Source organism: Podarcis pityusensis (genome assembly GCF_964106645.2).
Source record: "Podarcis pityusensis genome assembly, chromosome: 5".
In the NCBI taxonomy this organism is placed as follows: domain Eukaryota; kingdom Metazoa; phylum Chordata; class Lepidosauria; order Squamata; family Lacertidae; genus Podarcis; species Podarcis pityusensis.
In genome coordinates this window covers 34,618,621-34,643,957 of record NC_138032.1, presented here as the reverse complement: position 1 = coordinate 34,643,957, position 25,337 = coordinate 34,618,621, and the positions used below count along the sequence as shown (strand labels likewise).

The window sequence follows — 25,337 nt, the reverse complement described above, 5'->3', positions numbered from 1 at the left end:
GCAAGCAAAACCTTGTTTTCCACCGGCGTGGGCTTTTGCAGCTTGCCCCCCTGCTCCTGGCCATCAGACTTGCCTTTAGCCTTTGGTGAGGCTGTGCCAGCAAACAAAACCTTGTTTTCCACTGGCGTGGGCTTTTGCAGCTTGCCCCCCTGCTCCTGGCCATCAGACTTGCCTTTAGCCTTTGGTGAAGCTTTGTTTTTCTCTGGCGTGGGCTCTTCACCCTCCCTCTGCTTCTGGCCATCTGCAGGCATCTGCCTCTGTTTACCTTTGCCCTTCCGGCCTCTGCAAAGGCGATGACCTTGGCTCCCATGAGAAACAGAGCCTTCAGCTGCCGACTCCTTGGCTCCCCCTGGAGGCTGGAATGCTGCCTGGGATGATGTGACAGTCAGCTCCCCCTGCAGCTTGCAACCGGTGCCCTCGGCACCCCTGCATTCACTCGCATTCTGGGAAACAGCCAGGACCTCCGACGCAGTCAAACTCTGGGCTGGGATGACTGGCAGATGGGCTACTTTCAAAGCATGCCACATCTTACGTGCAGTCACATTGCCAGCAAGCGTCTTTATTTCCTCCAGAGAGACGGACAAGACGATTACGTCTATCGCCTTCGAATTAGCGGCCTCCCATCTATCTGTCAGAGGAACTGGAGGGGCTTCAGACACAGTATGCCACACTCCAAACTGACACAGCAAACTCTCACACCACACAGCCCAGGTCCCATAATTGTGCCGATTTAACTTTGGGCACTCAGCAGCCTCAGAAGCCTGGAAAAACTCCATTCCAGCTTTTTATTTGAGCCTGAGTCTTATTCACTTCAGAGACTCCTTATCTTGGCTCCTATTAATCACGAAGCCTTTGGCGCGGCTTCCAGATCCAATTAGGCCTGCCGGAGTTCAAAGGCCCTTGCCTCGGCAAACAGAAAAGCCTTACTTTCGCTTTTCCTCCACATACCTTTCAGCAGTCTGTCGCAGTCTTACTCTCCTGTAAGTGCTGTGAATCTGGGCCCGAAACCTGTTGTTGGGATACTGCCAGGGAGATAAAGTCCATCAAGGCCCCCAAGCCATCTGCCGGACGATCCATCGACCTCCCGTAGGCACGCAGCGACATGAGTTTCTAGAAAATATCTTGCCACATTCCAGAGCTCATGCACACTCTATCAGCAATTAGCACAGCCAAAAGTTGCACTCAGGAGAGCATTATTTACAAGTTTATTCAGCGTTGATCAGAACACAGAAAAACATGACTGCCTGCTGATTTAGTGTCTGCGACACAGAGAGAAAACGAAAGCAACAGAAAACATAAACATCCTGTGAACAGGAAATACGCAGACTCTGACTCACAAAGCCTGCTCCCTTTTAAGGTGGAACGGAAATATCCTAACAACATCGTCTAATACACGGAAAAGTATGGTATCTTCTGATCCCTCAGATATGGGCTCCCATTTCCTCCTTCATAACAGCCACAGCAGCCCTTGCCTGACACATACACTGGAACTGGAACAGGAATGTTTTTGAATGCAGAAATTTCTCGAGCAAACAAGGAGGTTGTTGCATTTTATTATCAAATTCACTGGACCATGTTTTCCTATTTGTTTCACTCGGTGTTGGAAGCATCTTTCCAAGAAGTTAACATGGGATGTTCCTCATTTTCTGCTTTTCAGTTTAGCTGAGCATCTGAATATCTGGGAACCTCACCACAGCCCAGCGGAGAGCAAGACAAAGACTTGTCATTGACACAACAACAGCGGGAGGTATACAACAAAGACTTGCAAAATATGGCCACTCATTTCCATCCACCTTGGCCCCAAAACAAAATGCTAAAGCAGTTCCAAATGTTTGAATCTGCTCTCTAGCGTGGAAAGCAAAACAACAACCAAGAAGAGTCTTCCTCTTGCTACAGTCTAAACACTGGCCATTTCTGACTAGACTGTGCACTGTGTTGCCTTTGCAGGCTTATCAGATCCAAATGGCACATGATAGTGGCAAATATGCAAAAACCATCTCAAGAAAATCTTCACTGTTATGCATCTTGGATTTATGAGCTCCCAATTGTAGATCAAGTGAGGTCATAAATCCCGCATGTTTATAAATAAAGTAATGGTACCCTTTAGTGAGCTATGTTTTTGAATTTACAAGCTTCAGTTTCTCCCTTAGGTCCCATTGCAATTTCTGTCCAGGAGTGTAATCCTGATTACAGATGGGCATCACGCTTCTATAAACTTGATGCTGGCAAAAGTATTCTCTTGGCAGACCTCGGCGCCTTGTTCTGATCCAACCATAAAGCTTTATGAAGAACATTGTGTTAAAATGGAATGGTGTGATGACAACTTGCATTCTCAGGGGGTGGGGAATGGATGTAGAAGAGTAATATAAAAAAATATAGGAAAATACTACATGTCTTCCCCGAAAAGAATCCTGAACACCATTCCACTAAGAGAACAAGAAATGTGTTAGAGATGTCCATGCTTCTTAGGGTCACCTGATGAGCATGAATGATTATTATAGCTTTTTAAATTTTGGAATAAGTGTGCTTTTAGATTGTGAAGCCCTTTGGGTGATAAAGCTGACAAGATTGTTGCCATCTGCCCTGAGCACATGAGACAGGGCATATCAATACATAATGAAATATTTAGTGGAATGCTAAAACCCAAAGTAAATATTCTACCATTGTTGCTAAACAAAACCTAATATTGCACTGAGAAACAAGAATTATCATTTTCTGTAGCTTAGAAAAAATGCTGAGATGGGTAAAGCCACAGGAATAAAACTATATTGAATGCTGGTTATGTGACTTTCCACCTTTCTTTGCTACATTACACAACTATCCAAAATAATGTACAGTGGTACCTCAGGTTAAGTACTTAATTCGTTCCGGAGGTCCGTTCTTAACCTGAAACTGTTCTTAACCTGAAGCACCACTTTAGCTAATGTGGCCTCCTGCTGCCCCCACGCCACCAGAGCACAATTTCTGTTCTCATCCTGAAGCAAAGTTCTTAACCTAAAGCACTATTTTTGGGTTAGCGGAGTCTGTAACCTGAAGCGTATGTAACCTGAAGCATATGTAACCTGAGGTACCACTGTATATACAAATCAGAGATGAGCCAAAATTTCTCAGAAGTTTTTTTTTCTGAAAAAATTCTGAGATTTTTCTTTTTTCTCACCTCCCCAAAAGAAGGTCATTATGCCTATTTTTTTTCTAATATTTTCTATCATTTATTTTTTTGCAGCAGCAGCCACACACACACGGGGGGGGGGGGGCGGAGTACCCTGGAATGACACTAGGCCTGGGGTACTGGAGGATGCAAAATTGTGGTCAGGGTGCAGGCATCAGTGCACCAGCAAAAACCCTCAAACAAAACACCACCTTGGGGAGGGAAAGAAAGAAGCTGTGTACTACCATTGCTGCTGGTGAATCTCATCCCTGATAAACTGCTGGAGAAGTTCTCCTCCCCATGGAGAAATCTGCTGTCCTCACAGAAGCGTGAAGGACCTTGAGGGACAACTTGTGCACCACTCTAATATAAACAGACGTAGCAAACTTGAAAGTGCAAACAGAAAGGAAACAAGGCCTGTTTTGGAAAATTTAACAAAAGCGTCTTAAGCATAGAATCATAGAGTTGGAAGAGACCACAAGGGCCATCGAGTCCAACCCCCTGCCAAGCAGGAAACACCATCAGAGCACTCCTGACATATGGTTGTCAAGCCTCTGCTTAAAGACCTCCAAAGGAGGAGACTCCACCACACTCCTTGGCAGCAAATTCCACTGTCGAACAGCTCTTACTGTCAGGAAGTTCTTCCTAATGTTTAGGTGGAATCTTCTTTCTTGTAGTTTGGATCCATTGCTCCGTGTCCGCTTCTCTGGAGCAGCAGAAAACAACCTTTCTCCCTCCTCTATGTGACATCCTTTTATATATTTGAACATGGCTATCATATCACCCCTTAACCTCCTCTTCTCCAGGCTAAACATGCCCAGCTCCCTTAGCCGTTCCTCATAAGGCATCGTTTCCAGGCCTTTGACCATTTTGGTTGCCCTCCTCTGGACACGTTCCAGTTTGTCAGTGTCCTTCTTGAACTGTGGTGCCCAGAACTGGACACAGTACTCCAGGTGAGGTCTGACCAGAGCAGAATACAGTGGCACTATTACTTCCCTTGATCTAGATGCTATACTCCTATTGATGCAGCCCAGAATTGCATTGGCTTTTTTAGCTGCCGCGTCACACTGTTGGCTCATGTCAAGTTTGTGGTCAACCAAGACTCCTAGATCCTTTTCACATGTACTGCTCTCAAGCCAGGTGTCACCCATCTTGTATTTGTGCCTCTCATTTTTTTTGCCCAAGTGCAATACTTTACATTTCTCCCTGTTAAAATTCATCTTGTTTGTTTTTGCCCAGTTCTCTAATCTGTCAAGGTCGTTTTGAAGTGTCATCCTGTCCTCTGGGGTGTTAGCCACCCCTCCCAGTTTGGTGTCATCTGCAAATTTGATCAGGATGCCCTTGAGTCCATCATCCAAGTCGTTGACAAAGATGTTGAATAAGACCGGGCCCAAGACAGAACCCTGTGGCACCCCACTAGTCACTCTTCTCCAGGATGAAGAGGAACCATTGATGAGCACCCTTTGGGTTTGGTCAGTCAGCCAGTTACAAATCCACTGAGTGGTAGCATAGTCAAGACCGCATTTTACCAGCTTCTTTACAAGAATATCATGGGGCACCTTGTCAAATGCCTTGCTGAAATCAAGGTAGGCTACATCCACTGCGTTCCCTTCATCTACCAGGCTTGTAATTCTGTCAAAAAACGAGATCAGGTTAGTCTGACATGACTTATTTTTCAGAAATCCATGCTGACTATTGGTGATCACAGCATTCCTTTCTAGGTGCTCACAGACTGTTTGCTTAATGATCTGCTCCAGAATCTTCCCTGGTATTGATGTCAGACTGACTGGGCGGTAATTATTTGGGTCCTCTCTTTTCCCCTTTTTGAAAATAGGGACAACATTTGCCCTCCTCCAGTCTGCGTGAAATAAACAAGCTCCTATCTCCTCAGAGGCATGACGTATTCAAGGAACTCGTTTTTCAAGCATTTAGTTTGAGTTTCTTCAAAAAGCACATTGACTCGGGTATGTGGTGTGGGTGGTAGGCTTCCTTTCAGATATTTTGCCAGCTTTTATAATCTTAAAACATTTCCAAAACAATATGCTTCGGTATATCTGGAGCCTAATGTGCAAATCAAAGAACACAAATACTAGTGTAAGAGTCAATGGGACTACAACAGCACAGTCAATGAAGTCAATAAAGCTACATCACTGAGCCTTTTTCTTAGTTCCATTTAGGTAATTCACCTCAATTGTTTCAGTGGGAGTGATTCATCATTTTATAGAAGGTCACTCAGGGCAGACTAGCTTCTCACATTACCTTTTGGGGGGGCACAATTCATGATATCCATTATACTCATGGTGACATACTGGATTGGCTCATCGAAAGCACTGGGGTGGAAGGGGGTGAGACTATCATGTTAAATGGCCGTGTGTGTGTGTGTTTATTCCACAGCAGCAGCAACAACAACAGTAGTCTTATGTTTATCAAACCTACATGTATAAAAAGTCCCAAGCAAGTGAAAACAAAGCATGAATATTGCAAGCTATCTGACAGATCCCCAGTGCTCATGAGCAGGAACACAGCCAAAGGCAATACCAAGAGAACAAGCATATGAAATGTCAGTAATTAATAACAGCAGAAGGACATGGGAAGGAATGCAGAGCACGGCTGAAAAACTATCAGTAGCGAATTTTTCTCTGCAAGCCCCATCAGAATGAGTGGGAGTTGTGGAAGACACAGTTGAGTTTGTGCAGCACTTCTACCCAGGCAGAGGGCCTTCTCAGTAGTCACACCCGCCCTGTGGAACGCCCTCCCATCAGAAGTGAAGGAAATAAACAACTATTTGACTTTTAGGAGACATCTGAAGGCAGCCCTGTTTAGGGAAGTTTTTAAAGTTTGATGGTTTATTATGTTTTTAACATTTTGTTGGGGGCCACTCAGAGTGGTTGAGGAAACCTAGCCAGATGGGCTGGGTATAAATAATAGATGATGATGATGATGATGATGATTCCCATGTCAATAAGGTCTTATCCACACTTAACTTTCCTCCCCACTTTTGAAGTCTGCTCCAAGGGAGTCCATTCCACTGTCGAACAGCTCCTACTGTAAGAAAGTTTTTTGTAGTGTTTAACGGGAATCTCCTTTCTTTTAACTTGAAGTCATTGGTTTGGGTCCTACCCTTCGGAGCAGGATAAAACAAGCTTGCTCCATCTTCCATATGATATTTGATATGACATATGATATTTGACAGCTTTCATGCATCCCTTGTTAGCTGTTTACGCCTTCTTTTCCCTCCCTCCACAGTAGGGAGTTCCTCACACTTTCAAAATAACAGGTACGGAGGTTTATAAATAAATCCTGAAACTGAGTTTTAAAAGAAGCCAAAGAGAATAAAGGCAGCTTTGGAAATCCTGCATGGGCAATAAATTCCCCAATGTCGTAAATGAATTCAAGGTCCCAGAAGACATAATCCTAAGAAACAATGGATTTCTCACGTCCAAATGAGTAAGCAGACTGTTCAAATTTTAGAAGCACCAAGGGACATACGCAACAGTATTTCTATATAGATCGTATATCTTCCGGTCTTTGGGGGCCTCTATTCTACTAAAGACCCTTATCGTACTAAGGCAGGAGTGTTTCAGGTAGTCTAGTACGTGAAATATCATACTGCCTGAATGAAGTATTCATAGAATTGTTTTTCTTAAAAAGAGAATTACACTTTAGGGCCAAACTAGAGGATACATGGGAGGTGCATGAATCAGTCTCCAGGTGTGTGTGTGTGTGTGTGTGTGTGTGTGTGTTTTAAAAATAAAAAGCAGCTGTGGAGGTTGCAGTCAGAAAGATTAGGAGGCAGGATACTTCACCCTCTCTGCCATTTGCCTGCCCAAATTCTCCCCTTCCACGCACTCAAACTATTTGGTGGTGAAAATGGCGAGACCCCTATAGCTTTTCCCATGCAGCTGGGGCAGTAGTTCAGGGGAGGCAATTCTGAACCTGCCCACCTGCCTTTCTCCACTTCTGACTGCTGCCTCAGAATCTGCTTTTTCATTTTTTAAAAAACAAACAAACCTGAGGAACAATTCGCATATCCCCCATGTACTGTCTAGTTTCACCCTTAATCCAACACTCAAAATATTATTATAAAAGGTGAAAAGGCGGGGAATGCAGTGGTGGGCTGGATGAGAGCTAATAAACTCAGAGCTGTTAGGAGACCTGTCACAGAGCTACATTTCCCAAACCCTTAACAAACTATAATTTCCAGGATTTCTTGAAAGAAGCCATGACTCTTAAAGTGGTATGAGAGTGATTTAAATGTGCAATGTGAATAGGCCCACTTTATTAAAACTTTTTTAAAACTGTGCTACCTGTCTCCTAATTTTTCCAGGATGAACTGGTATGCTGGATTTTGAAGCTCCCTAGTTATCCCATTAGTAGCATAATATTCAAGCCCTAAGGAAGAAGCAAATGTGACAAAAGAAAGCAAGACCTGATGGATACAGGCATTCATCAGAAATGGATCCTGGAAGGCCAACAGAAAAGAATGACTAAAAATAAAAAAGCTCTTGGGAGAATGAACATCTATACTTTGTCAAATCTGGAAAAGATATTTGTCATAAGAATCTCTTTAAAAATATACTCCATTTCCACTGCTGCCATAGCAGGTCATCATGCTGCACCTGTAGATGTTCACAAGTACCAATCTGTACACGATGTGGTTATAAGAATTTTTAGGTCTTAGATATATATAAAATAAATGTTCATAAATGTACCAAGCAAACACATATATAAATATATAAACCACATGTCCAAAACCCACAGGAAAAGTTCTAAAGCCATTTTGACTCTTTCAGTCACCTCAAATATTTCTCTACAAGGTTGAAGGAAATGCAGAAACCTCCCCATTGTCCCCGTCCTTACAAATCCTGCCTTAAGGGCACTTTTAAGGTGTGCAGAGGGTGAGCCTGTGACCTGGCTCAGGAATTAAGTATTATCATTACAAAAGAATGGCCAGGTTCCCCAGGTAATCCAGTCAAGTGACCATTAACAGGTAACCTGGTAGACAGGGTAAAAACAACACACTCAGATTTCTGTTGCAGACCGCCTTTTCTGTGATGTAGGTGTGATGTATCTGGGGTGGTGGTCTTGGGCTACACCCCTTCTGTAATGTATGTATGATGTTTCTGGGGGTGGACTTGGATTCCAGGGCGGGCAATTTAAAATGTCTATATAAGGGCTTGTACGCATGGCTCGGGGCCCTCCTCCTCTCTCCTGCGTGTGGGGGAGCACCCTGTTGCAACAGTTAATAAAGATCAGGCTTACTAGCTGCTTTGCTTCTCAATATTCTCTGGTTGGTTTCTGTTATTTTCTCCTACTGACAGAGAAGCTACAAAAGGACTCTATAAGGGCTCTTGGGTACCCCATAAGGGAAAAGGAGCAGGTTGTTTTTTTTAAATATATCAATGGCTTTTTGTTTGTTTGTTTGTTTGTTTGTTTATAATTTGCACTGAGGATGAGCACTAGCTTCGTATGGAAGTCTTGCCTTCCTATTGCACAAATGGGGCAGGGGTAGCCAACGTGATGTTCTCTAGATGTCGCTGGAATACAATTCCCAGCAGCCCCAACGTAGATGGCCAATGGTCAGGATGATGGGAGTTGCATACTTCCCCAAGAGGAACAAGACATTTGCCAGAGGCATTAGCCTTGCACAGGCCACTCGTTTTGCACCTCTGCTGCCATGGGGAAAGTCTGCGGCCGAGAGACAGAGCAACAGCAGGTCTAGGGGGCTCTCGTTCGTGGGCCCATTTCTGACAGTGGGCCCTTGGTAGGTGCCTGACCATGCTGCCCCTTGGTGCTGGCTATAATGGTAGAGCTTGTAACTTGTTGACACTCCCTTAGTATCAAGGACTTGGCAATTTGAGGACTTGCCCTGGGTAGCTCCTTAGTCTTTTAATTTCAGGGTCTTGGATGCTCTTTCTATCAAACAATTCCTCATTATTGGTACCTATTCTTGGACCCAGAAACATTACACTGGCCCTCCTTGTTTGCACTTTGTTTACAGCATTTGACTGGTGCAGTCACAAAAGTAAAGATGGGCTGTGTACACAGCGTACATTTAAAGTAACCCCCTTCCCGCAAGAATCCTGGGAAACTGTAATTTCCCACTCACAGAGATAAAGTTCTCAGCACCCTTAACAGACTACAATTCTCAGGATTCTTGCTGGGAAGGGATGTGTTTTGCATGTGTTTTCAATGTATGATAGGTACACAGCCATAGGAAACTCCCGCTCAGTAAAGTGCTAATTTAGGACTAAAGGACACAACTAATTAATAAGTGTTAAAGTCATGATTGAAAACTAATTGCTGCACCACAAATGTGATAAAATCTGAGTTTTTCTAGGTAGACCTTTAAAAGGCTGTACAAATATAGAACAGCAGAATTCAAATCAGGAACAGGAAGGCAGCACATTAAAAAAAAACTCACTGTGGCAGAGGAACAAAAATAACTGGCACCTCTAGTGATATTTTTCATATATCCCCTGCTCTTCTTTGTGCACATGGAACAAGTCAGAAACCATTATATAGTTTTGTTTGAACTCTATACAAATACTGAAGAGAATAGGGAGAATTTCTGACTCAGAAATTGGATAGTCACAGCTTGAAATGTACATAAGTTACAAAAAATGTTTTTCATGGAGAACATTGCAGATAGTAGCTTGAAACTCAAATGAATTAAAAATATATATAGAAATGTATTTCAAAATTGTCTAAGGGTTTGGAGTAGTTTCATTATTGATCTGTATCTTTCTAAAGCTTCCTGATAGACCATGAAGCATGTTTCAAATTCTTTGTGTGAACAAATACATTTTGTTGTCTATTCATAGACTGTTTCGATTGAGATTCCCAATCATAGCTCCCTGGCCCTTAAGAGCTGAAACAAGATGAAAGCTAAACCTTGAGCTGACATTATCCACGCAACTTGAGGACAGATTTACTGCACTTTCTCCCTATATATAGTGGTGGCTGATAAGGGATTTAAATGGACCTCTGCCATTTAAGAGGCTTCATACATTACACAACATCGAGAAACTGTGAGTTGCTCAAAATTCCAATAGTCATACTTCCTGTGTGACTGCAAATGGCACCACAACAAGGTAGGAAAAAGACACACATACACAATGAAAATTGGCAATGGTATGGGTCCATTTGTGCTTCCAACACCTTGAGTCTATAGACAACAGAGGTTTTAGAAGTGGGCTGTATTCCGGTGAAGTGAATTAACTCTGCATTTCCATCAAAGGAAGCCCAATCTCCAGTATTCTACTTTATTTTTCCCCATAAATTAAAAGCAGCTCTGCCAGAGCACTGTAAATTCCCTCCTCACAGAGATGCATCTGGCAACTTCGTTATGCAGTTTTCAATGAATGCTGAAGACGCACCTTTTAGCCCTGGCTTTTGAAACTTGAGATGTATATTTTTAGGACCCACACTATTTTTGTGATTGTAAGTTGTTTCACACTGTTTTTAACATTGTGTGTTAATTGTCCTACGTAATAAATTAGTACAAGCAGCAGCAGGAGGAGGAGGAGCATGAACCAAACCTAATTTTTCCCACCCCTAGGACAGGCCCAGGAGCTAGCAATTCCAGGCCAAAGATATCCTTAAACAGCAGTGGCTATAAAATATGGGTGTTATAGGGATGTTATACAGGGTTTGTCACACACTCTGGATGTAATCAGAAAACAAGGAGGTGACAGAGAGGAGGCAATGAGGTGATGGAATTGTCAGCAGCTACGGTGAAAGGTTGAAGAGGCAGGTGAAAGAGGTCAGATGGGGAAAGATAAGCAGAGATAATAAGAAAACAAATACGGGGTGCAGAAGATGGTTCATGTACAGAAACCTTTATCAAGAGTGACAGAGAACTCTATTATCTTGCATAATAGCTTCTCCAGGGAAGTGCCAGGAGACCACTTCTCGAAATGTTTAAAGCTACACAGGACACAGCAGAAACAGAAATGACTCACTTTAGAAACCTATCAATGGTTTTTAAATGACAAGACGGTATCTGCATAATGAAGGAGACAAATCACTTTCTTCAATTATCTCCACGTCTATTATCTGCCTATGATATCCAGAATAACATAGTGTTATGCATTTCTTGCTTCCCAACTGCTGAGAGGTTCCAGGGGCAGCGCTACAAAGTTGTTTCCTTTGGATGAGAGAACATGGGATCTTGATTGTAACAATTTGCTACATTGGAAGCCGTTTGACCAGGAGTAGGAAACCCAATCGCCTTCTAAATCTGGCCTACGGACGGTCTGGGAATCAGCGTGTTTTTACATGAGTAGAATGTGTGATTTTATTGGAAATGCATCTCTGGGTTATTTGTGGGGCATAGAAATTCGTTCTCCCCCCCCCCCCCCAAAAAATATAGTCCAGCTCATTCATTTAGCTTCCGATTTAGTTCTAAAAGGAGACCACACTCCTCATACACACAAAAATTACTCCACGTTACATTGGTGCTAAATTGGACCATAGCTCCTTTCAGCCCCATTCTCAATCCATTGACGGAGGATGATGGGAGTTGTAGTCCAAAACATGTGGAGGAATCAGTGCTGGTTACCACCGTGCTAGAAGCACAGAATAGGGGAGACTGCACCGACAGAAATATCATTTGGGGAGGTCAGCTTTAAAACCAGTTTCGCTTCATTTGACAAGTTCATTTAAGTGTGCTCCACAATATAAGCAACAACATATTTGGTATATTAAGCAGCAAATATAAACATTGGCAACCAAAGAGTTAAGAAGGTCCAAAAGCAGCAAGAGAATTAGCTGTTGCTAAAACAATTTTATGGTCTTTTCCACTTGACTGGAGGTAGTTTGTATGGCTGACTAGAATCTATTCAATGCTGTCAAACATCTAACACTCCCATAGCTAGGCGCCTTACAATGAATAACAAGCAGTCTAGCTGCCAATATGCTGGGGCTGCATTTTTCATCAGGGACTGGACCCTAACCCAGCAACACTCTAAATTCATTGTTTGATGCCTTGTTAATTTATGAGACCAACAATTTGCTGCAACAGACAGAAGTGCCAACTGAAATTTACTGGCGTACAGCCAACTAGGCCATACTCAGAGTAGACCTACTAAAAACAATGGTCCGTTGAGTTCAATGGGTCTACTCCAAGTAGAACAAACACTGGTGTGTGTTATTTATATTATTTCCTTCTATGTTTGAGCCCACCATTCATTGTAAACAAGCCCAGCATTGGTTATAATGTAAAATCAACAGAAAACAAATTAACGACACAAAATACATTCTCTAAATAGAATCAAAACACTTTTAAATATCAGATAAAAATTTACTCAGACATAATTATGCAGCAGCTGGGAGACGCTATAGCAAGCCACAGCAAAAATCCCCTACGCAGAATCCATTAGATACTCTAAACTTTCTGTTTGCATTTCATTTGCCACTTGGCAGGCTGGAAAGGGATGGGGGGGTGGACAGTGCACTACATGTTCCTGGGAAACCTGGTGCTAAATCATCAGGTAAGAGCACCAGGAAGGAAGCACTCAGCCACCCATGTGATATAGGCCTTTTTGTTTTGGGGAATATTTATTTTGACCATCAAGTGACTTAGGGTCCAAGGGCAACACAGCTTCCTGTGTCCTGAATGGAGCCGGAAGGTAATAGTTTACCAGCCAAGATGATTTCCAGTGCATGCTGGGAATCCCCATCAGCAGGAGGAAAAGTAGCTTTAATGGACTGGCCCTGCAGCAAGCCTTTGACCAACATCCCTGGATTTTCTCAGTACAGGGCTAGCCAAGGGAAAAAATGGCACATGGCCAAAGAATGCAACTGAAACACTCCAAGGAGAATGCATGCTGGAGTTCCATTGCTAGCATATAATTCATTAAAACTATTGTTTTCTCTAGCTGCAAATTCATGATGGATTGCGCTATTTTATTTGTAGCACCTCAAGAGTGATTGGCTACTACACCACTTGCTGACAGCACATGGTGATTATCTGAACTGTGTGAGCTTCGGGGAAAGAAGCGACTAAGCTTTGTTCTCAGCGTTCTCCCAAAGTGTCCAGGAGTACTTTACAACGCTGTTCGGCCCACTTAATAAAGCTGTTCATTACCAGCTGGCAAGTACTGTGAATTCACTCTAAATAAAGTTAGGTTCTTCACAGGTTGGCTATTTCCGTTTCAGATTTGGAAGATTTGCTGCACATTAGTCTAAGGTTGTATGACCTGTCTGAAAATTCCAAGTTCTCGAGCTATTCACCTCAGGATGTAGCAAGTGACAATGCAATTTTGCTCTTGGAATTGCATCTTCAATTCTAGGCGCTCTCAAGAAACCACCTGAATTACCACCCTAGTCAGAATTGAGACTCTGAAAAACTCAGATTACCTTGTTTCTGGGAGAGATGTGCAGGGCAGCGGACAGGGTCCTGGATTCACACGGAGGAAAACCTGGTTACATCCTTGCTTGGCCATAAATCAGGCAAGTCCAAAGTCTGTTTCAGGGGCCTAATGCAGCCCACCAGTCAGTTTAATCCAGCCCCTCCTGTGGAAGTTTATTTCCTGGGGTAAAATCCTAAAAAAACAACCTCAACAACTTCAATCCTTTGGTCGGCCCTCACAACCCTTCACTTCATTAAATCTGGCCCTCTCTGAAAAAAATTTGGACACCACTGGCATAAGCCATTTTTGGGTGGTCTTGGGCAAATAAATGTTAACGAAATCTATATTATAGGGTTGTTGTGTAGATGCCCATGCATCTTTAAGTGCTAAAAAAGGGGGTGATCAACCTGTAGCTCTTCAGACATTGCTGGACCACAACTCTTAATATGCTAATTAATTGTCATAATGGCTACGCTGGCTGGGGCTGATGGGAGATGGAGCTGAACAACACCTGGAATGCCACGGGTTACCTACCTCTGTGCTACATAAATAAAGCTGATCAGTCTCAGACAGGTTTGGTGGATATCTACATTTGTCAAGCTCAAGCTTAGGACTTAGGCTGGATCTCAAGCCCATTCAGCTCAGTCACGTGACCCAGCAACCCAGTGTAAGTTAAGGCGGCAAAAAGGGTGGTGAAACATTTATTCTAAAGGCTTGTTTTCCTTCAGCCAGGCTTAGGCTGGTTCAGATAGCTGTAACCCTCCTCCTGAATGGAGTTTGGATCTGGAGTAATTTACGCTAACTGGAATAATTTATACTGGCTTCCCCTATTTAGGATTGTTGATGCATACTTTTTAAAAAATGCTGATAGATGCCTGACCAACATTTCTTGGCACACCTCAAAAGAAGGCAACCTTCTGAAGCAGCTCCTTTGAACAGGAAAGGAAAGAAGAACCTAGAAAGGGGATGGGACCTCTTCTTCTCCAGATGTTGTGTATCAGGACTGATAGTAATGACCCTTTGCCACCTGGAAGAACAAAAGGTCCACATCACTGACATAAGGAGTTCAGAATCATGGCAGAGGTGAGATTGCTCCTGTTGACTCACAAAACTGCACCAGGCCTCCTAATGCTGACCATCCCTACATTCATTTGGTTATGCAAACATTTTGTTCTCACATCCAGTTATCTTCATTGGTGGCAATGGTAGGACCTGGAAGAAGGCCTTGTTATGGTTTTGACTTGATTCCCGCAGTCCTCTTCTGCTGTCTGCTAACGCTACTGTCAGGTATGAAGAATATTAGAGGATAAAGATAGGGAGAAATATTATCATCTGTGCTTTTTGTGTGTGATAGTAGTCTTTCTTTTCTTTCCATGGCAGCCATTTTGTGCTGGCACCCATGACACTTTTATCAAGATATGAATACCAGCAGCTGAGTTTTTATAAAGAAAAATGCACTGATTTATAATAGTATAATATTTCATTAAAAAAGATACTCTGCATTGCCATAATAAATATCATCTATCTTACTTAATATCTTACTTAATTTTGAGTACTGTATCTCCTTAAGCTTCAAGAAATCCAAGCAAAGAATTACTATTCATACCACTTCTTAAAATTAACATATTTTAATAAAATGACTGAAAAGTCCATCTACTATATTATTTCTCCCTGCTGTAATTGGATGCAATATATTATTGATAATTTTGAATTGCTAGCCCGTCAGATGCCAAAGTATAGCAGACGTCTCCAGTGCAATTAATTTTTATTTTGTATATTTGTCAAGATCAATACTTATGGCTTGGCTTTCATTCTCGCAAAGTCATCTTAATCCCACTCTGCAAGGGTGTAATTTACTTTCGTCCAGAGCTGATCGGCAGAGCCAAGCTATAATGAAGCCTCTGAACAAATGAACAAGGAAATCTTGAAGGGATAATGGGACTTTCTTGGAGGCTAGTCTTTCAGTGAATTCATGGAGGGAGGGAATTCGAATGCCCTGCTCTCAGACTTCATGCATCTATCTGAAGGTGGAGTCAGGGCCGAGATGCATTCAACTATATAAGCATAACATGTGTGGCGCCTGTAAGGATCACTGAGGACTTTGCTTTTTGCAGGGTCTCCTATATACGGCTATAACCTCTGCATATACACCATACAACTTGTATGAGTATAGGCTCTATTCAGATCTTTGGCTGGACTAATTAGAGCTGAGCTAAAATTACCTGGCGGGTGGCGCTGTGGGTTAAACCACAGAGCCTAGGACTTACTGATCAGAAGGTCGGCGGTTCGAATCCCTGTGACGGGGTGAGCTCCCATTGCTCAGTCCCTGCTCCTGCCAACCTAGCAGTTCGAAAGCACATCAAAGTGCAAGTAGATAAATAGGTACCGCTCTGGCGGGAAGGTAAACGGTGTTTCCATGTGCTGCTCTGGTTCGCCAGAAGTGGCTTAGTCATGCTGGCCACATGACCCGGAAGCTGTACGCCGGCTCCCTCGGCCAATAAAGCTAGATGAGCGCCGCAACCCCAGAGTCGGCCACGACTGGACCTAATGGTCAGGGGTCCCTTACTAAAATTACCTGGGAGACAATTTTCTGAGAATATTACTTAGATTTTTCTCACCTCACCATAGAAAATGCTACTTTGCAAATTCTTCTCCAAATATTGTCCAACTTTTGGGAGAGTGGTTGCAGCAGCTGCCATTTCCCAACTAGAGGACTGTGGGAAATTGTGGCCAGTCCACCAACACAGTTTCAGCCACTTGTGGGTGAGGATGGTGGGGGCTTAGGAAAGAAAGAAAGAGCAACTGCCATTCCTAATAGTGAGCCCCAGCCCTGAGAAACTGTTGGGAGAATTTCTACTCCTCCTGGAGAAATGTAGTGAAAAGTCACAAGCACCCCAATTTTTTTCAAATAGGGTGGATTTTGATAGGCCATTTCAGCACACCTCTAGAACATATGGAAGTTATGAGCTGGGCAAGAGATAGGGATGCCTGAAGAACCTTATCTTTGCAATTCTAACTGAGGTCATCCTTACCTCCCAGACTAATGCACAGATTGTATCTCCCCAAACATATAAATAAATCAAAAGACACTTTGAAAAGTGTCTTTTGACAGAAAGTATTTTAATCATATATACTTAAACAGCGCTTTTCTGCAGTCGTGAGGATTTAACACACTGGGAGACAAAATGTGAAAATGGACAGAATGCATGTAACATGCGCAAAAGTGACATAGAGTGGAAAGAAGAACCTAAGAAGAGACTACGGGATTGGGCTAATGGTCCACCTAGTTTAGCATCCTGTTCCCACAGTGGCCAACCAGATGTCTGTGGGAAACCAGGAAGCCAAATGCAAGCACAAGAGCGCTCTACCCTCCAGTGGCTTTGAGCAGCTGATATTCAGGGACATTACAGGCTCCAACAGTGGAGGCAGAGCATAGCCACCATGGCTAGTAGCCATTGATGATCTCATTCCCCACGAATATACTGATTTGCCAATCTCTCATCCAAGATAATGAGTCTAATCCCAGACAGTTTCCCTCAGTGTGATTTCTGAATGTCTTAAAGCAGTGGTTAGGTACACACATCCTTAACAACAATAACCCCAAATCAAATGAATATACAGAATATTAAGTTTAATGTCAGAAATCCTAGTCAGTTTTAGTGACAGTTCATTTAGATGATTAAAAGCATTGTCTTAAATTAGTGGGGAAATCATTCTGATGAATCTTTAATATGCTGAAGTGTTCCGAATTTTGACATATCTTGAACAACTACTTCTGAAACTTAGCAGACCATTTGAATCACTAATTTTGGTCCCTGACTGGATAAGTGAAAAGTTCATAAAATGGGGGGGGGGGGGATACTGATGCAAAGTTTTTGCAAATCAGCTCTTTTAAAGTTTCAGGAAAACACAAGTTACAAACATTATTGCAGCTAAAATACATCATTTTAGGAAGCCACAACCTAAATGAAAGCCTCAAAAATGCAATTTCATTATTCTGAGACAATTCAACAAAATGCACAAAGGCAATTTAGGACCCCTTTCCAGTATTTTCCCATCTCTAGGAATGGCTCCCCGCCATCCCTTCTGAACCTGTAAGTTAGCCAAATGCCTCTTTGGAAAGTATGGAAGAGAAGGAGCATGGGGCCAGAGGCAAGAGATGGACTGGTGGTCAGGCAAATAAGAAGCAAAAGGCCAGAGGCCATTCCTCTGGCAGAAAAGTACATGACAGCAGTGGAGGGTCAAAGAGGGCAGAAGCAGAAGTGAAATCAAAGGCAAGTAGGGTCATGATCCAAGGCAGCCATTAGGGGGAAAATGCAAGAGTCTTCATGTCCAAGACAAGTTGCTTGGACTAATAAACTGACTTTCCCTTAAGGGCATTATAGGGCCAAGTGTATCCTGATAGGTGTGGGGAGTCAGGTGATGTTATGCAGACAAGTAGATGAGTTAACTTATTTCCGGCTGGAACCAGAAGGGCTTTGTGTTCCCTGAAACCGAGTCTACCTGACCTCCTGAGGCTCTAGCATGAAGACTTTCTCTAGCCTGGTCCTCAGATGTTCTGACTAGGACAGCCCCACCTAGCCACAGCAAGCTGACCCAATCTAATACACATCCCTAATTCTGACGGCCATTCCAGCATTTTAGAAATACCATGATAAAAGAAATGTAATTCCATTATTCATATGCTTTGTGTGAGAGAAATAAACATCCCATTGTATGAAGGTACTTTACTCAAAGGTCTGCAACTGGTTTCCTCTCAGTTATTTCCATCCCTACTTTACGTCTGCTATTGTTTTAAAACACTACTTTCCCCCTCTCAGAGTTCCTCTCTTCTTACTTCCATGCCATAAACGTTTCTCTGTTTTCTCTCCCCTACCTCACCCTTACTTTATGCAATTCCGGGATTGTGATGTGGCACTGAAATCATTCAGGAGTGATGACAGCCCTGCATTTTTATGTAAGTAGAAAGAAGATTATGATGCAGATAGGACAGAACATGTCTTGATTCTTTTACACCAATGATACATATAATTTACACATGTATAATTTTGATGACAGTGCATGATTGCCTCAGACATAAGTGAGTGCTTAATTAAAAAAAACCAAGTGCTAGTGAAGCTCAGTTCAATTGGAACTGTCAAATTCCATGTATAATTCCATTTAAAATGGACTCTTCTTCCCTCCCTAGACAGGGAAGAGAACAATAAAAAAATAAAAAAATAAAACCAGATGGAGAATATTACATCAGTGCTCCAGCATCTGTAAGCTCCCTTGTCTTCCATGCAGAATTGAAAGTTTTGACTATAAAGCCCCAAAAGTTTTAAGATTAACATGCAATAGAGATCAAATGCTTCTATGTGTCCTGTCACAATCTCCTAAAATCCAGGGCCAAGATCATCAAGAATACCCTCTGAATGATACCTTTGAATGATATTGAGCTAACTTTGGGGAGTTTGAGTTAGGCCTGATGAGCTGTTGGAGATTCCCACCCCCCTTTTAATCCAATTTATTTTTATTCCGTGTAAATGTAGTCTCTAAGCAGGACCTGGAGTGAACCTGGAGTGAACCAGCATGGATTTAAGGTGTATAGGCAAAGTCACTGAGAGAGACTGAATGCTAGCTTGACTCAGGAGCAGAATACTCTTAAGTGGAGCTACTACTCGCTCTCCTCCACGGCCATCTCCTTTTAGTTTTGCGCTACACAGTTCAAAAGCTTTACAACTGACTCTGTCCAATGCTGAAGAATGTTTATACATCTACTGGGAATAGAGCAGCTAGATTGCAGAGGCTGATGACATAATTATGTCAACCACAAAGAATTCTGGGATTACAGCTGTAAAGAAATGGGTCTGAAACGCTTTCTGAGAACATTCAATTTGGATGGGTGGAAGAACTAATGACTCCATTAAAACAGAAGTAATGCCGTCTATATATAAACTTGCTTATGCAGGATTTAAGGAAGCAAACAAACAATGCTGTTATTTGGAGTCAGTGTTTCGTGACCATCAGCTAGGCTGGAAAACTTGTCTCCAAGTCTGTCAACACAAAAATGTTAACAGCAGTAAATTTACCACTTGAAAAGCAAAGCAAAAGAAATGCCAAGGAATGATAACATAGCATCTATATCTAGGGAGGTTCTGCTTTTTGGAAAAAGTGGATCACTGGAATTCCTACAGTGGGCCCCACCAGTACTGCGTTCATTCTGTCCATTCAGCTCCTACTTTGCTTTCCTTCTTAATCCCGTCTCTAGTGGTTTTAACCTGTAAAATACCTGTCAATCTTCATTCAAACTCTGTGAGCTAAATCATTGTTATTATAGACTGAAGTGAAGCAATGAATTGCCAATGGCGGCCCAGTGAACTAGAGGCTGAGCAGGGATATGAAGCCCATCAACAGACACAAACTCTTTCTCATGAACTACACTCTCACTGATTCTTTCCTTGTTCCTCTGCTTACAAACTAGTCACTCTCTTGTGACTGAATCAGGAGAGGCAACGACTGCCTTTCTTGCTGGACCCATATCCATAGCTGTCAACTTTCAGATTTGAAAATAAGGGATCAGCAGCCTCACCTGTCCCGGGGACAGTCTACGGGATATCTAACAATCCGGGATAGCAGTGGGAAGCAGCGGGAAACGGCCTTGGTATAAGGGAATTTCCCACAAAAAAGGGGAAGGTTGACAGCTATGCCCATATCTGCCATGCTTTACTCAGGTGTTCATAATCTTGAGGTCAGACTACCGTCAGACATTGTAGACAAAGTTGTCCCTGAAGACCGAACTAGCATGGAACATCCCAGCTAGTTGTTGGTATTCCCAAAATGTAACCCCGTACAGCCGTCTTTGTACAAGCCAAGGTGTAGCAGCTTCATCCATAGCTTCATCCTTAAGATCAACAAAGCCCTCTAGGCTACCCTACTTGGCCCTCAAGACTCTCCTCAAATGGCAACTCTGCTGCTCCATGCCCTCTCTGAGAACTTTTGCTTGGCTGGAATGTGTCCTTGAACTGTGATAATAGCTTTTGTAAGTCTGGATGGAGAGGAGTGTGTGGAGAAATGTCTGATTCTCAGGAGGCTGCAGTGTAGAAAGGTAAGAGTTTCCCCTGTTGCCCCACCTAATTTTACCTCTGGACGTACCCACTACTGCCATATGGCCCCCAAAACATTGCCTGTTCTTCATAGCCCATTGCAGAATTCCAAGATTGTTTTGGTTAAAGCTATCATTTCAAGAACATTTCCTATTACCTAGTAGAGAAACCTGAAGCCAGACCCTGATCATTTGCTACACTCTTTCCTCTGGGCCTGTGACTCCCTATTTTCTATTTCAAAGTGAATGCCTCTCTCCTTTCCACTGCAACAACTTGTCTAAAGGGATCGAGGCTTCTTACATTCCCTCATCTCATACTTTGTTTGTCTGTCCTCAGATCCCTTCACCCCAAACAGCTGGTCGTTCCACACACTTTATGGGAGTGCAGCTTGCTGTTCAACTAAAAGGCAGCTGGAAATATTTTATATACTGGGTGTTGTTTGTAGTGGAGGGGGGTGGAGAGTGATAGAGAGATTCTTGTTGTTCAGACATTGCCTTGATTTGTGCTTAAATCAGTCAATAATGCGAACTGGTCAGAAAACACGAACTACTTTTTCTTTTCTACATTATTTCCCACACTATCAACATTTTTACACATGCCACAGCTTACACGAGAAGGGCTCAAATTCACTTTGAAATGCGAAAATGGTCTTATTAGTTTGGTGGGGGGGGGGGAATTGTCATCCATTCCTGAGCCTTTGGGAAAGGACAAGATAATAAAACAATAGAACAAATGAAAAAAGTGGACTAAGGTGTGTACTGCCACAGAATAAAAAACGAGGTGAGACACTATAACTCCATAGCACAGAGGAAGAGAAGCAAAAGTCTCAAAAAGTGATGGCAAGGGTCAACAAGCTAAGTCAACCTATCTGGCACCACAGAGCATGGGGGATTTCTTCCAGTAGGACACACAAATTAAGATTCTAGCCGACAAAACATAAAATAACGGCTGTGATTGCTGAGGCTGCAGACTGTAGAGGACCTACATTAGCTGAAGTAGTTGGGTAGAAGCCAGCGTCATTGAACAAATGGCACGGCACACTAAAGAGAAATGCACTGAGCCCAAGAGTGGTTTAATATCTTAATGGCAACCTTTCACACATACCACAAGCAGGTATTAAAACAATCTCCCTTGACTTCAATGGGAAAGATATTTCTGCAGTTCAACATAAAGCGCGTCTCCCCTTTCCCCCCCCTTTGCCTGCAAGTGTGGTGAGCACTTCTGCTAAGTACAGTAAATGCTTTACTTAACCTTTTTCCCCAACAAAGTAAAAATAGCCAACTTTCCATTATTCACTGCCAAGTTCTCAATTAGCAAAAAAGGAATTCTTTATGTTAATGCATAGCCTTTGCCTAGCTATTTCAAAAATGTTAACCGTTTCCTAAAAAGTGAGCATGGCTGTTAATGAAAGCTGCCTCAGGGTAAATGAAAGCTACCAGCCTGGGTTGTTTTCTTTATTTGAAGATGTTTTCCATAACTACCATATTTCTCGTTGAATTATACCAGGTGCACAGTTGGTTGCAAAAGTGGATTTCATGGAAGAAAGGCACACAATTCCTGAAGCAGGAATGGAAATATATTAAAATACTTCTGAAAGATAAGTATTTTAAAATATATATTTTTTTAAAAATGCTAAAACTGAATAGAATGGAATTATGTGTAAAGACATGGGGAAATGGCTTAAATGGACAGATCTGCTCATTTCTTAATTTAACTTAAATGTTAAACCAGCTATTCTATTCTGTGGGTACCAGTTTTTTCAACACCCCTTGCAAACCAGACAGATTATGAATTTAGCTCTTGGATTCTGCCAGCTAAAAGCTGTAAAATTATTTGGTCACAGTGACGAGCTGTTCAAGGCATACGCTCCAAGCCATGGCATAGGACAAAGGCTGCCTCTCCTTGCTCCTGTGAGCTCTCGGAATGTGACAAGCTTCTTGGCTAGCTAGATGCAGCCACCATCATGAGCTGAATTTAGCTTTTGACTCATCACTGCAAAGCAGCCTCGGTTAGAAATGAATTGCAGATTTATAGATTGTAGAATTGAAAGGGACCAAGAGGGTCATCTATTCCAACACCCTGCAATGCTTGAACCCACGACCCTGATATTATGAGTCTCATGCTCTATCATCTGTGCTATCCCAGGCTAATGCTTTTCTAAAGTATTAATTCAGAGGGCTTTATCAAATTCTGACCTTGGATCTTTGTGTACAGCAGTGGACATGAGTGGGTGGGCCCTGAGTCCAACAGATAACATAAACATTGGGTCTAATGCACTAAGTTATGAATATTAAGAAGTGCCCTACATGATCAAACCCAAGACCTAACTGTTCCAGCACTGGGATTCCTACAATGGCCAACCAGAAGGCTCTGGGAAGGCCACAGCAGGCTGTGAGGTGAACAATACTTGCACAGTGTTGCTCCTGAACAACTGATGTCCCTGGAGAATATAGCCATCAATATCCAATGATAGCATTCTCAACTGTGAGTTTGTTTAATTCTCTTTTAAACCCATCTGTGTTGGTGATCAGTGCCACATCTGGTGGCAGAGAATGCCAAGTTTTAACCGTGTGTGTGAGTGAGAGAGAGAGAGAGACAGAGAGAGAGAGAGAGAGAGAGAGAGAACTTCATTTTGTGTGTCATGAATCAAAGTTAACAGTTAACTGAAGCTAACTAGGATAAGTTAAAATTTGTTAGGGGCTCAATCCCCCCCCCCAACCCATTAGATCAGAGGTAGGCAGTATTTTGAGTTCCCACCTTGTGGGCCAACTCTGAGCCAGCTGCAGTTGGGGCTCAGGCTTTTAAAATAAGATTAAATCTCAGTCTATTATAGTGCGGCGGCTGGAGTGCCAGACTAGGATTTGTGATACCCAGCTTCAGATCCTCACTCAGCCACAAAGAACGCTGAGTGACCATGGCCTCAACCATTCAGCTGCGGCTGCCTCACATATAGGGAAGAACCATGTGTGTTACTGTGACTTCTTTGGAAGGAAGGTAGGATAATAATATACTAAATAAACACATACTGGTACTATCTTTGCAAACTAAAGTGAGGGGTTTTTTATGAGAAGAAACAATGAAGCAGAGTATAAGTATTATGAAATAAATATGCTCTCTCTCTGAACTAGGAAATGGTTACATCTGACATGTCAGGTGGTGCAATAGGCACTGTGTCTGGCTGTTAACCAGAAGGTTGGTGGTTTGAGTCTTCCCAGGGCAGGATTCTTGCACTGCAGCGGGTTGGACAAGATGACCCTCAGGGTCCTGTCCAACTCTATGATTCTCTTACTTCTATCGTTGTTCTTTCAGCTGCAAGTCTATAGTAGAATATTGTCTATAGTAAAATATCCAGGTAGACCAACGGCAGTTTCCATCTTAATTTCTTTCTCTATCCCTTTGAGTCTTTTCCATACCCCAAACCAACAGAATAACCAAAGTTATGCAATGAAATTACCCTGTCCAAAGCCATGTGATTTATTTTTATTTGCATTCTTCCAGATTAGCCTAATCCTTGTTTTGAGTCCAGTTGCCATGTTGCTATGTTGACAGTCATGCTGCGCTTCATGTAAGAATAGCCAGCTGCCTCCTATAATTTCTGACCTATACTTCAATCTTTCATATAGGACTTTTCAGTTTATGGGCTCATGTATTATATATTGGCAATGTGATTTTAAAAACAATAACAGCATGGTGGGAAAAAAAAGAATATCGCACTGGAACAGTCTTATTCCTCAGGTAAAAATATTCTATAGAGCAAAAGTACATTTTCTATTTTGAGCGCTATCCTCATTTCCAGAACTGAGTTTCTGAAATCTTGATAGCTGGAATTAAAAGAACGTGTTTCACCTAAAAAAAAACTTTGGGCAAATGTCTTAAATGGTGGGGGGAGGGGAGGGGAATCACTCATGAAACAATCCCTCAGTGTGCCAATGGAAAGTTCTGGAAGTAAAGAGTTGAATCCAACAAATTTGTCCTGTTAGGCTTCTGCTTCTGCGATGGAACTTCCTCCCTCTCCCCTCCCTTCACACACCCCAAATCTGTTCTGGGTTTCCCAAAACAGTCTGGAGCAGATTTGGGAAGGGCACAGAGGATGCACAGGAAGAGGAGAGAGAAAAATAGTTTCATTGCACAAGGAGAAGCCCTTGGATGGGACAATACCTTGGATGCAACCCAAGTTATCTACTTTAAGTAGTGACTGGTGATAAATATGAGTTTCTGTTACAGCTGTCAGCATACATTTTAGCTATTTATTTGCCATAAAAACAGTTGAGCAAATAAATAACTTTGTATATTGCATGCTTTTATATTGTAAACCGCCCTGTGAATGTTGGATGAAGAGTGTTATATTACCAGTATCTCAATGTAGGCACCTTTTTACATATACTGAAGGAAATGCAAAATAGCTTAACATTTAATATACAAAAGCTACTACTAATTGCTAGAAGAAATATTATTGTATTTGTCATTCTCCATTACAGTGAAACACTAGAAGCAAAAGAGAGAGCTCGACAATTACATAGTCATGCACTTAACATGCAGCTCATTGATTAACATCCTGCTGCTCATGGTCACTTGATATTTTACTATTCACTTTATTGTTTATGGTTGGCTTTTTCTTAAACTATTGTTCATGCGGTCATTAGGATGTGATTATAGGGGTTCATGTTTTTGTTTGCCATTATGCTTTTTATGTTTGTGTTTTCAATACTGTAAAATAAATTTTTACATTTGTGTATGTGTGTGTATTGT

General features: G+C 42.3%; 1 protein-coding gene across 2 annotated transcripts in view; it reads right to left on the bottom strand.

Moving 5' to 3' along the window:
* Nucleotides 1-25,337, bottom strand: part of LOC308477864 (glypican-5-like) — a 404,575-nt gene that overhangs the window by 259,414 nt on the left and 119,824 nt on the right. The window lies entirely within an intron of this gene.